The following is a 13,794-nucleotide window of genomic DNA, read 5'->3' on the forward strand; positions in this document are numbered from 1 at the left end:
AGATCTCAATGAGAGCTCAAATGCACATGAAGTACGCTAGTAAATACCAAATGCCATCCTTGAGCAGGTGGCTTATGGTTTGCTCCGGGTGTCACCTGCAGGTGACAGAAGCTACAGCTTAGAATTCTGCAGTCTCTTGCAAGTCATCTCACAAAGGCCAGGCATTTAGAAGGTGCTCAGTAAATACTCGTCACTTCAAGGAGGAGAGAGGAGGACGTGGGATAGAGGAGTTCATTCCAGCCTAAATGCTCTTAGCACTTTCATTCTTTAACATACTATTTATTATTATATTAACTGATGTCTCTTTCCACACTAGAGCATAGGCTCCATGAGCACAGGGACTTTGTTTCCTCCGTGCCAAGAACGGTACGTGCCACATAGTAGTTGCTCGGTCAATATCTGAAGACATGAATGAATTTTATATTTTTTCTAAGAAAGGAAAACAAGCTGGCCAGCAACCTGTGGCCAGCCTCTGCCCTGGGACCTCCTGAGCCCTGGGCTGATGATCCCACTGTCCCACAGACTCCAGCCCGCCTTGGGTTCTCACTAGGGGCCACCCACGGAAAGCTGCCCGTGCCTGTCCCTTGCCCCAGCTCCAGCCAGCTCACCTGCAGGGCCCAGGGCACAACTTTTCAGATCAGCAGCTGCTTAGTTGGATGTTGTAAAACTCACTGGGAATTGCTGCCATTTGGATTTATGATTTTAATTGTTTTATAGTTTATACTTGTGCCCTGCAGTGATTTTCCATTAAATCAGAACATTTATGTTTCGAAAAAGAGCAGGTATGGTTGTGGGTATAGATATATCTTAACAGCTAATCTCTGGCAATGAAAACTATTTAACAGTCATCAGCAGATTAGGAAATTAGCATTTGTTTAATTAACCTCCACGTGGGGCTGTTAATGCATGAAAATAGTGAGGTTTTTTTTTTTAGCCTCATAAGATGATGGATTTTGCATTTGCATATTCTTAAGGCTTCAAGAGTAATTGTTAGTATCCATCTCTGTTAGCATAAATGAGCAGGTAAGAAGAAATTGCAAAATTGGAAGGAGACCAACACCACTAAGAAGTCACTTCAACTTACTGATTTTATGTAAAACATACACTGTATACACATGTATTATACTATATATACATATATGAAGTACTTAAATATATATACAAATAATTATACTAAATATTTGTTACATATATTAATACTAGACACTTTATTGCATGTTACATATATGTTTTTGTTACATATCTATTTTGTGTATATATAGGCAATGTATAACTCTCCAAATCTCTCTATATAGCATGTGTATTAATCATACTGTATATTTATTACATATATAATTTATATATATATTATCTATACTGTATTATACACACAATAAAGTACCTAGTATGATTAATACATGAGAGAGAGAGTCACATGTTGCCTGGACTCATTCTCATAGCACGTTCCCTACTTTACTACATACATACTTCATTGTATATACACAGGCGATGCATAACTCCCAGCATCTCTGCATATATCTGTGTCTGTGGATATTGATTTGTCTCTGTGCTAACAGCACTGGATACTTTCCGTGTGTAATAAAGCACATAGATAATGGAGCGTGCGTCACAAAGTGTAGGGTACGATTACCACAGCATAGAGCTGTGGCTGTATAGGGAGATGATGAGAGCACATCCTCACAGCACGTGTTCATCACCTTTTCAGCTTCCTTTGAAGTTTAGTTTTTGCCACAGCACTTGCTAAAATAAATCCCAAGTCATGATTTATTTCCGAATAGGATATGTGGAGAGCTGAACCACCAGCAAGTTGCACATTTTTGTTTTGAATTCGTGCAGGCCACTTGCTTTCTGGCGGAGAACTATGCCTGTCGTAGACCTCCGCACTGTCTCTGGCCAGCTGGCTTCCACCGTGGACTGGCTTCCTTCAGAGCCAGATTAGACTCTGTAGTCTGCCCCGGTAGAAATTGCTACTTGCCATGCGCCCTCACGGTAGCTCCAGAATAGGAGAGCTGTGAGTGCTAAATCTGAGGGCCCTCTCTGCTCCGTGTGTATACTGCATGCCCTTAGTACCCTTCCGTGACCTTGATTATAATGAAAGAGACTGTTGGAAAGCTGGGTATCGTTTTCCCCAACCTTTATTAAGAACCTCCCTCCACTGGACATAACCTACTACTGTTTTCATCCACATCTGTGGCCAAACAGCCTGCTCTAGTGTGAGAATAAATGCAGCCGGTGACTGCCAGCAAAGTCAGGAAAGGAACGGCACGCTGAGTTTCAGCTGAATGACATCAAGAAAATCCAGTCCTGTTCCAGGAATGGTCCTAGGGTTAAGTAAAAGGCAGCGGATGACTCAGGCTGAACTCAGAGATGGAGTAAGCCGGTGACCACCAGAAGGGATGGAGGCCCCTCTAGCCAGGGTCTGAGAAGTGGTACTGAAGCTGTGCCCCCCCATCCCCCCCCCCAACTAACTGGCAGACCTCCCAGTGTCACTGCAGAGTTGTTGCTTTCTTTTCTTTTTTCCCTAAGCGGAATTCTGGAATTCCCTTCCCTTCTTCCTGTCGGTGGATTTGAAGTCTACAGTTCTTTTCTATACTAGAGCTGTTCACCGGCTCAACCCTGGCACATGATACCTCTACTGATCTGGCAAGTGTTTTCTTGAAAACTACAATTTATCATCACCGTCATTATTATTATTTCTAAATCAGAATATCGAAGCATAAAGAGAAAATACCCATAAATATACATAAGGGCAAGTGCCTTTATCTCGCTGAGCCTCAGGTGGACAGTTGGGCTTCCTTGGGCTTCCTGAGTTTCCTCTCTGGTTGTCCCATTAAACACTGGGCTTGCTCACAGACCAGTCTCAGCCCGCTTCTCTGCTCAGACTGTTTCAGCCACGCTCATTATTTCTCCAGCCCAAACCTTCATCTGTCACTACCCGGTTGGCACATCCACGTAGATGTCTCCAAGTCACCGCAGACTCAGCGTGTGCGAGCTGACATAACGGTAGACTCCTGCCCTCGCTCCACAGCCAGGACCTCCCTGGTGCATAGTCGCTGCCCAGGAAATATTCATCAGCTGGAGTGACAGAGGCTGCCTGTTCTACCAACTCCACCAGATTTTGTGCCCCCTGATGAAAAAAAAAAAAAATAGGATCTCCTTCACCTGCCTCCTCCTCGTGGACCTGTGTGTTCTCTTCCTCCGTTGGCTGCAGGCCTGCGCCCACGAGCAGCTGTGTGGGTGCGAGCACAACCCTATAGCTGTCCTTAGCGGCATGTGTGCACGCGCACGCGCATTCACGTTTCTGATTGGCTGAAGAGCACCACACAGTCTTAAAGCAAATACCTTCTATGGCCAAATTAAACAAATACAAATGTAAGCCTTCTTTTTTAAAGAATAATAAAATCTGTTTTCTGTCCCTTCAGAGGTCAGTGCATTTTCAGCTCCCTGGCCTCGCATGAGGCCTCTGATATCCTCCAAGTAACTTGGGTGACCCTCACTTTGCAGGAAGACGTGCTTTCCCTACATCCCCCTCAGCTTGCGGCGGGGCTACATTTGTGTTTCCTCAGCTCTTTATCTGGGCAGAGGTGACCTGCGAGGTGCTGACCACTCTTCTAGCACGCGGCTCCTTGTGCGGCTGGACGAGGAAGGCCTACGCTTACAAGTTCAGGCAGCTTCTCGCCCTGACCTTGAAGAGTGGTGTGCTGGCCTCCCTGTCTGGGAATTCGGGCATGAGGGGCTATAGTCCACTTCTGCAAGGCTCCAGGCACACCCCCAGAAAGGTTACTCTTGGGCCTTTAGCTGGAGTGGCCCTTTTTGCGATGACAGAATGCTGGCTAGATTTTGAGCTGCAAATCACTGGGGCCAAAAAGGCAAGACCGGCAGCTCTTGCCTTCTAAGGGCAGTGGCGGCGTCCTGTTTGTCCCTCCAGTGTAGAACTTATCATCCCAAGGGCTCTGGCCTCGGGTCCACCTCTCCCTCCAGACCCCTCCTTGAGGACAGGAACCATGTCTTCTCTCTCGGTGTCCTCAAGGCCCACCACAAAAAGCAGACCCTGAGCAGCAGCCATAAATATAGTGGAACGTTCCATACTAGGCCCAGCTAGGCAATGGAGGCATTAGGATTTGCAATCATGCCGTTCGCTAGACCATCACTGGAGTGGACTTAATACAGATCCATCTCCTCCGGACACTCAACCAACAGTGAGTGCAGGCACTTTGCAGGGCTCTGGGGACCGCGCTGGGAACACGAAGACGCAGTCCCTGTTCCCATGGAGCTCATGTGGGGGAAACCATATACTCAAGGAAATAAACAAGCAAGGTCCTTGCAGGTTGTGGTCATTGCTGCGAAGGGAATGACCGAGGTGACTGAGATTCAGGGAAGGGTCACTGGGGGGTGAGTGGCAGTGGGTTGCTTTAGACAGGGTGGCCAGTGAGGGGCCTCCCTGAGGAAGAGGGGTCGAGGCATAGACCTTAATGACAAAGGGTCTCTTCTCCAGGGAGAGGGAGCAGCCATGTGGCAAAGGTCTCAAGGCAGGAAAGTGCTCTTGGACACCCCTGACCCTGTGCTAGAAAGACAGGGAGGTGGTGGCAAAAGAAGGGGAGGAGGGCCAGCTCGAGAGCCAGAGCAAAGCTCTTGGGCTCCACTCTGACTGCCATGGAAGCTGCTGGGGTTAGCGGAGGGGTTCTTCCTGAGTGTGACAGAACGGACTGGAAGGTACAAGAGGATGCCAGATTCAGCTGCCTCTGATGGTTTGGCCTTGGTTTGAACAGTGTTCAATAATATGTCTTAATAGTTCCATATGGTGTCTGAAAGCATTTGTTTGGGTCGCCTGGCTGCCCGGGGCCATGATTCACCAACTCCCCTCCCCACCCCCTAGTTCTTTCATCCTGTGACCAGCATGCTAGGAAGGATCGGGCGCTGGGGGGCTTCCAGGCCCCACCTTCCTGGGGCGTCCATTGTGGAAGACAGATCCTCATAGCGGGGCCTGTGCCAGGACCTTGAGGCAGGAGACAGCCTCAGATGCTTGGGAAGCACCCAAGGCCCACAGGCCCAGGTTTGGATTAGGAGGGGGTGCGATGAGGGAGGAAGCTAACAGTCCAGGCTGGTGGAGACCCCAAAGCACCTCGCACACCACACCAGGAAGCATGTTTGTGGGGCGCCCCTGAAGAATGCAAGCAGGAGAGTATCGTCTGATTTACGTTTTGTGTGAAAACGCCTGCTGGCAGAGGCTTGCTGCAGAGCGGAAAGGGGAACATTGGGTGTGCAACAGCCAGCACGGCGAGTTCAGACTTCATGGGCTCCAGCTGCCTTCGCTTCCCAGGATCTCAGACGAGAGGGGTCCTTGGGGACTAGCTCATCCAGCCGTCTTTTCTCATATTTGAGGACAGTGAGCTCACAGAAGTGACTTGCTTGAGGTCATCGCTGTCCTTGGCCCAGTCTGTACACTGACCAGGCCCCAAATAGCCATTGCTAAGTGTAGGTTGATTGACGGCCTGGGGAGGAATGGGGGGCTCGGCATAAATGTCATGGTGGTCAGAGGGGCCCATCCCACTCGCTGGGGACACAAGTCAAGGCCTATTTCCTGTCAGTAGAGGTCAGGATATTATCTGTTATATCAAGCGTAAGAATTTGCTTTCACTACTGTGGATTAAAAAAAAAAAAGTAATTGGATACAACCTCGGTAGTCAGATAAATTATTCTGCAGGGATTCCAAGTCTTAATGTCCAGGTACAGCCCCAGGCTGTTTGTTTTGGCTGTGAAAGGGGTACTGTTTCACACCTGGCTTTCCAGCTGTCGGTGTGGTAGCTGAAGGTCTGCTCTCTCCAGGCCAGGGGTCATCAGTTTGGTCAAGACAGCATTGCCTAGCTTATCAGTTACATCTTCTATCCACCTTGCCATGAGTCCAAAACAGCCATCACCCCAACACCAACAGCTATGCTCTCAATCCCACAGAAGGGCAGGAGCGTAGATACAATCTCCCCCCCACCCCCCCGCCCGCCCCACAAGCAACATAGCAAAGTGATTCAGAGCATGGGAGTTGATGTCGGGCAAACCAACTCTGTCTTTCACCACCCGTGTATCCAGGGCCAGGGGCATAGCCCCTCAGGCCCTTCTTCCTCATCTTTAAAATGAAGGCGGTTAATAGTCCTACCACGTCCCTAGGCTGTTGGTGGGATTAAATGAGATAATGCGTTTAAAGACTTAGACTGAGCCAGCATACAAAAGCATTTGGAAAGAACCAAAATGGTAGTTAACTATTTTGTCCTAAACGATTCAGCTTTTCCCATGAAGACTCTGAGACTTCCCTGCGGACTGGCCCAGAGTGACATGTTGCCCCTGAGTCTCGGGTGTCAGCATAGCGATGGCGAATTGTGAAATCTGTACCTCGGCTCCGAAGCCAATGACGCTTTTCTGTTTGACAGAGGCAGGAGGTGCCCTGTCCTCGGCTTCGTGCTTGTGGCTCTGCCGGGCCCGGGTGGCACTGGAGTGATCTGGCGTTCCGTGGGGTGCTGGGGGGCAGCCACCACAGAGGGAGCCAGGAGGAAGGACAGCAGCCAGTCACCAGCATTTGCCCCAGTGGCAAGGGGAGCGTGCTACATTGAAGGGGAAAATTGTCTTTCTCGCGAACGTATGGTTCAATTTGTGAAGCATCTGCCCGAAGAGCCTGTATTCCCATCTGATTAACCACAATCATGTGCTCGTCTCCACTATTTGTCCAAAAACAAGCCGAGTTTCTTCATAACCTCCCCCGAGGGCCTGCTCTCTGGTGATCCAAATACTTGGCATCCTGAGAAGTAATCTTTCTAATCTCTTATCTTCAAGTAAATGGAAGAATGTGCTGTCGTTTGTGTGGCGTTCGGGCCTGAGCTTTGGGGAATCAGCATGCTAGAGGAATCTACCAGTGAGCGTACCAGGGAAATGAGGGCATTAAAAATGGAGAGCCTGGGTGAAGAAGACAGGGACAGACAGGTCTCTTCCTTTGGGGTGAGTTTTCAAGTCAAGCAAAAAAACTTTTTTCCATTTTTTCTTATGTGTGAAGGGTCTCTGGGGTGCCAACCCTTCGTTAAATGCTCGTGGTTTCCAGATGAGTTTTCTGGCCCTTATTCTTGGGGAAATCTATGAAATTGGGAAAATACAATTTTACAAGTAGGGGAGGAGGATTTTTTTGACCTAAGATGGCTGACGTGCGGTGGGAGGAGCCCAGGACTCCACCCAGCTTCTGCTGTTTGGGTCCCTGCTCACCTCAGGAGGCTTGGGGCACCCCCCCACCCAGTCTCACCCCCTAGTTCTTTACAAGTTGGGGATGATGATACCCCTCCTGCCCAGGGCTGGTGTTGGGAGACAGATAAGGTGTGTGATAGCACCCAGAGAGCCGCAAAGCACAGGGATTCCCGGTGCTGGGACAGCTGCTCCCTGGCTCTGCATACGGGCCTGGGAAGGTTGCTGAGGGTCTGGAAGCTGTCACATCAATTCTGATGGGTGACCCTGTGCTGCCCCACCCCTCCTCCTTAAACCACCCCACCCTTCTTTGCTTTCTCCCCTGGGGCACTGGTGTTCCCCTGGCTGCAAGGTATCATTCCCCAGGCCCAGGGGAAAGGAACCCATGATTTTCTCCCCGGCCTGGACTAGAAGTTTCAGTCTCAAGTATTCTTTGACACTTTTTCCCCTGTGTGATAGTTACATATGCTCCCTGTTCTTCATCCCACAGAGTCTGTCGTTTATACACACTAGGAAGCAGTAAGTGTTTCTCCAATATTAAAGAGTTTTTAGGGACCTACTGACCTGCCCCCACAGGGCATGTGCATTTTAAGAAATGACTGTCAGAGACCCTGGGAGACTGTTAGAGACCATTAGTTACTCGTGGAGTAACTACCATGTATCAGGAACTGATGCTAGAACTTTCACGTGGATTACACCATTCAATCATGGCAATATTATCCCCATTTTACAGATAAGGAAATTGAGTCTCAAACATATTTGGGATTTTCTTGACTATCTTTTGAGTTTCTGGAAGTGATCTGTGCTCCTACCTCAAGGGAGTCTTGGTTATCCCATCGTCCCCTAAATTATTCCTTCCCTGTCAGTGACTATGACCTTTGGGCCTCTATATTCCCCTTCTCACCATGAAGCCCGCCTTTTTTAAGGCAAAGGAATTTGTGTCCCATCAGCAGATAGCGATTTCGAGCTCATGGATCTTACATTTGCTCTGAAACGTGGTCATGGGCACTTGGGTGGAGTTAGCCCAGCACTGCCTCTTACCAGCCATGCAAGCATGGGCGAGCAACTTACCTTTCCTGAGCCTCGATTTCCTAAGATGTTTAAAAAGGGGGGTCGATGGTACCAAATACCAGCAGGGCTGGTGTCTCCCAAGATAAAATGGTAGACGACATTCCAGACAGATGTACCCTTTCCTGACAGCCTTGCTCTCAAATCCCTATTTGGCTTAATGATCTGGACCATCTTGCAGCCTTGATCGCTGTTTAAGACTTAGAAAAGTAGTTGTCCACCAGCGGTCCTGCAGGAGACATTTGACAATGTCTAGAGCCATTTTGGATTGTCACATCTGGGGAGTGGGGGTTGTTGATAATAGCATCTAGTGTATAGGTCACCATTGCTACTAAGCATCCTACAATACACAGCACAGCCCCCCACAACAAAGAATTAGCCAGCTGCAACTGTCAGTCGAGCTCCAAGGTAAAGAAACCCAGAACTAGAGGGGCACTGCATAGCCTGTTCCTTACCATCTTCCCCACTGCTCACTGGGACCTCTGGAAGCTGGGGAGAAAGGGAGTTTCCGTGGAAGTTCTCGTAAGTCCTCAGTCTAGTGGAGAATACACAGTAAGGTAGCCTTCAGTCAGGTTCCAAGTGGCAGGGGCTATGATAAAGGCATTTTGCCTGGGGAAATGCCCTTACCAAAATCAAAGACTACCAAACACAATCATCATTGTTATTTAGCATTGTTCTTAAGGTTCTAACCAACACAATCAGTCATAAATAAGTTAGAAATGTAAACAGTAAAAAAGGAAGTAAAAATGATCACCAGTTACAAATAATTTGGAAAATCCAGGAAAATCAACTGGAAAACTCCTTTACAAAAATAAAGAACATTCATATAGTAGCAGAGCATAAAATGATAAGTAGAAATCAATAACTAGTATATACATATGTAACCAGATAAAGGATATGATAGAAGAAAAGACCCATTTACAATAGGAATTTAAAATATAAAAATAACAATTTGGATTCCTCAGAAGTGGATTTAGCTGTGATTATCATATAAACCCCAGAGTGCTTTAAACAGCAGTGCTTTAAATAAGATGCAAGTTTATTTCTTTTTCATATGAGTATTATCTGGAGATGGGAAGTCCAGTGACCATTTCTGGGGTTTAGTCCTTTTCTTTATGGTTGAAGGTGGCTGTAGGCCTCCAGGCATTATGTCCTCATTCAGGATCTCTGGGAAGAAAATGAGAATGGGTATAGGGACATCCAGTAGGCTGCCATTAAATAACACAAGAAATGCACAAGATCTATAGGAGAGAACTTTAAAATGCCCCTAAAGGACACAGACAAGACTTTCATGAATAGAAAGACAAACAATGTTATTGGATAGGAAGACTCAACATCATAAAAATATCAATTCTCTCTGAGTTAATTTATAACTTTAGACATGTTCCCAATAAAAACATCACCAGGATTTTTTTAAAACAAGACAGATGATTCTAAAGTTCATATGGAAAAATAAACAAGCAAGAGTAGCCAGGAAATTTTGAAAAAGAGGAAGGGAACCAGCCCTACTGGGTATTAAAATGCATCATAAACCTACAGTAATTTCAAAAGTGTGGCATAGATCAGCATCATTGAATGAAGGGTGCAGAAGTAAGTCCAAACACTTACGGGGAGCTGGGACCAGTATTTGAAAAAGGTGATGTTTCAGTCAATGAGGAAAAGATGAACTATCCAACATATGGGGTTGGAAACACAGTTGAATCTCTACTTCACACCTTTTATCAGGCCGAATTCCAAATACATCAAAGCCTTGCATTTGTAAAATGAAGCATCAAAGTACAGGGAAGACCTTGGGAGAATGCTTTTATAACTTTGAAATGGGTAAAGCATTTCGAATTAAGACATATAATCCGAAAACCATAAAACAAACCACCGTAAGCAATGTCAAAAATTAAACTGGGACAAGAATTTGCAATTCTTCTACCACTCCAAGTTCATTTCCTGATACAGAAAAAGCTCTTTAAAAAACAGTAAGAAACAAACACACCGTAAGGGAAAAATGGCAGCAGTACACACACACACACACACCTTTCATATGAGAAAATGCTTAAACTAGAGAGAAACTTAAGAATATACCAAGATAGGGGCGCCTGGGTGGCTCGTCAGTTACGCCTCTGCCTTAGGCTCAGGTCATGATCTCAGGGTCCTGGGCTTGAGCCCCGCATGGGGCTACCGGCTCAGCGGGGAGTCCGCTTGTCCCTCTCCCTTTGCCACTCTGCCTGCTTGTGCTCTCTCATTCTCTCAAATGAATAAATAAAATCTTAAAAAAAAAATCTTAAAAAAAATATATGCATTCACTTTTCAGACTACCAGAAACTCGATAACGTACCATGCTGGCAAGAAGGCATCGTCACATACTGCTGATAGAAGTGTAAATCCTTCAGCTCTAAGGAGGGCAGTTTGCAGCAGCCATCAAAATCCACATTCCTGTCCTGTTGGATTCAGACATTTCTTTTCTAAAAAATCTGTACAATTACCTTCATCTATTTATAAGCTTATTCACAGTAGCGCTGTTCGTAATAGCACAATACTGGAGGCAAGTTAAATGTCCCCTAATAAATATGGCAGAGTGTTGTACAGCCATAAAAAAGAATTAGGAGCCTCTTTATATGCCAAAACAGAAAGATCTGCAATACATATTAAGCAGAAAAGGTAAGGTGCAAAAGATTGCAGGTAGTAAGCGCCCAATTAGTTAAAAGGGGGGACACGAAAAAATAGTCACACGTTCTTATTTATGCAGAAAGTGTGACCGAGACAATACACAAGGAGTGAATAAAATGCAGTTGCTTGTAGGGGGAGATGGTGGTATCTGGAGAAGAGATGCAGGAGGGACAATTTTTACTGTATGTCCTTTTACACTTTGAGTTTTAGAAACATGAAGGTATTACCTATTGAAAAAAATTGAATGAAACTATTAATTGAATAAGTAAAAACTAGTCCTATCTGACTCATATAGAGGGGAAAGGATTTTACTATATTTTTTTCTACTATTAAAAATATGACCCCATTCCTTTAAAAATGTTCCGGTCCTCAAAAGTACCCTGTCTTTGTATTTGAGGACTGATGGGGATTAACATCTAGGCTGAAGTCCCTCTTTGCAAAGCTGTCAGTGCACAGTTCAATGAGTACCTACTACATGAGCCCCGGGGGAGCGCCCAAGAAGGAGAAGAGCCCATACCCCCTGTCCTGCGGACTGGGCCTCGGACCTGGCAAGGCTGAGAAATAAGTGTCCCTGATCTTCCTGGGAGGCTTTAGAGACGACTTGTGAACAGGCAGCACTAAAAGCCAACAGGTGGGGAGATCCTGGGGCAGGAACGGGAAGTTGAAAGTCGGGGGTCCTGGGGCAGCAGTGCCGCTAAGGGAAGAGGGAGGGAAAACCAAGAGGGGCACCCTCAGCTAGCTGTGCAGCAAGCAGAATTTCAAGGACACCACCATCCTTCAGCCCTTGTCCCCTAACCCCCTTGGAGGGAAAGATAGGATGTCCTCTCTCTTTCCCTCTGCCCAAGCAAGCATGGCCCTGGGCGGCCTTGGCTCTCCCCTCCACTGAAACCCCCACTCAGGAGCTCACTGAGAGTCCAGCACCAGACTGGTTTGGTCCCAGCCATGGGGGTATTTTTCTTTTTAATGAGACTGAAGACTCCCAGAGGAATAAAGTTTTAATAATGGCATTTCTGGCCCCCAGGGTCTTTCCAGCTACACTCATCTTCCCCGTCACTGAGGAAAGGAGCATAAGTCACTGTCCCTTCCACGGGACTTGGTTTTGTGTGGGGAGGCTGGGCTTTAGAGAAATACAGACAGAGGGGAAATGGAGGAGGTGAGTAGGGGCAGGATTTCTGGCATCCTCGGCGGGACTGTGTGAAGATGTGCTTTGGCCTGGGGCCTCCCTTCCCACAGCAGAGGGGCAGCTGCCTGTGTGCTACTGGCAGAACATGCTCGGCCCTCATGGGCCCCCTGGACCCCCTGGGGTTTCAGTGGGTTGGGGGGGGGGGACAGCTGCTTCCCTCAGGGGAAGAGGGGGCAGGAAGCAGGGGGACAGTGTGCACCTGGGTCAGAGCAGGGGCAGGCAAAGAGCAGAAGATGGGGAGAAGGAAGACGTTCCACCTTCTCTTGCCCCGAGTGGGAATCCTGAGCAGAAGGAAATGCTGAGTTGAACTTTCAGAAGGGCAAGCCTCAGGCTGACTTGGAATCTTCCGAATCGACTCCATACAATGCAGAATGCGCCCTGACGACAAAGCTTTAAAAGAGACGGCTTTGAGAGGTAGCACGTCGGTCGTTTCTCGAATCAGGGTTGGTGGCCAACATTGGGAGAAGTCCACCAACTCAAAGGGAGGAAGGTGAAGGAGTGGGGTGAACGGAGGCAGGAACACCAGCCTTTTGGAGCAGGGGCCAGGGAGGGGAGAAGGACTTCAGGTCGCAGTGAAGTCAATGTCCTCGTCACCTTTCAGAAGTCACCTACCTGCTTCCGGCTTCCGTCTACTTACTGCTGCCACGGTCATAGCACAGCACACTCTTCTGAACCCTCGCTGTTGTTCAGAGCATGAATGCGGTTTGTAGACCACAGAGGTGCTTTCCACACATTTGTTATTGCTGTTCCTAGTACACGTGTTGCTATGGCAATCATCGTGCGTGCATGTGGGCAAGGCAGCCCTCGATCAGGGAGCATGAAAGGGCTGGAACTCAGCAGGGCACACAGGTTCGCCTCTCAATGACTCCCACGTTTGCAGGTGGGCAGACAGAACCCCCGGTTCCCTCTAGCTCCGTCCTCGTGGAGGATGTGGGTGTAACACTATAAAGGCCTGCTACTTCCACACTATCTCAACCCTTCAGACAAGCAGGGATGTGTCATCCCAATTTGATAGGTGACTTCACCTGGACAGTGCCACCCTAGGGATTAAAACCCAGGCCTCCCGTGCCCAAGTCCATGTTCTTCTCTCTTCCCTCCCACCCCGGCCGGAGCTGAGCCTTGACCACACACAGTGGCCGGCGGGGAGGTCGGGGAGCCCGGTCCCAGGGGCTCGGCTTGGTTGGGCTCACTGTTCTTTCTGTAGTTCACAAGCATCTGCTTAGAACAGCATATTTTATGAGCTTTCTCTTTTCTCAAGAAGTCCCAGCTGTAAGCGGAAACGGGGCCGCGGGTGCAAAGCAGGCAGGCCCTGAAGTGCTTCCTGCCCCACCTTTGCACTCAGGCCTGGATTCCTGATGGTGGCTGGAGCTCAAGTCCAGACGCCAGCAGGCCTGTGGGAAAGGCCCCTCTGGCTCTGTGTGCAGAGCAACGGGCCTTCTTTGCAAAGAACACCCCCCCCCCACCAGCCCAGCCCAGAGTGGCTGCTGAGGGAGGTCCAGGATGGGGACCTCCCTCTGACAATCTGGGTCCTTCTATGGGACAGGTGTGGGGTTTGCAGATTCGGTTGGTAGGGGGATTCTTACCCAGAGCTTCAAATTTTATGCAAGATCTTATGGGGAACCCCAAACTGTAAAGCAAGAGATCTGCTCTGGCTGAGGCCAGCA

The 13,794-nt window shown here is 48.0% G+C and overlaps 1 protein-coding gene across 2 annotated transcripts in view; it reads left to right on the top strand.

The window, feature by feature from the left end:
* The window catches only part of PRKCE (protein kinase C epsilon), a 570,596-nt gene that overhangs the window by 437,479 nt on the left and 119,323 nt on the right, over positions 1-13,794 (top strand). The gene's annotated exons all lie outside the window — the stretch shown is intronic.

The sequence above is a fragment of the Ursus americanus genome, chromosome 7 (assembly GCF_024610735.1).
Source record: "Ursus americanus isolate L20-20 chromosome 7, mUrsAme1.1.p, whole genome shotgun sequence".
NCBI lineage: Eukaryota > Metazoa > Chordata > Mammalia > Carnivora > Ursidae > Ursus > Ursus americanus.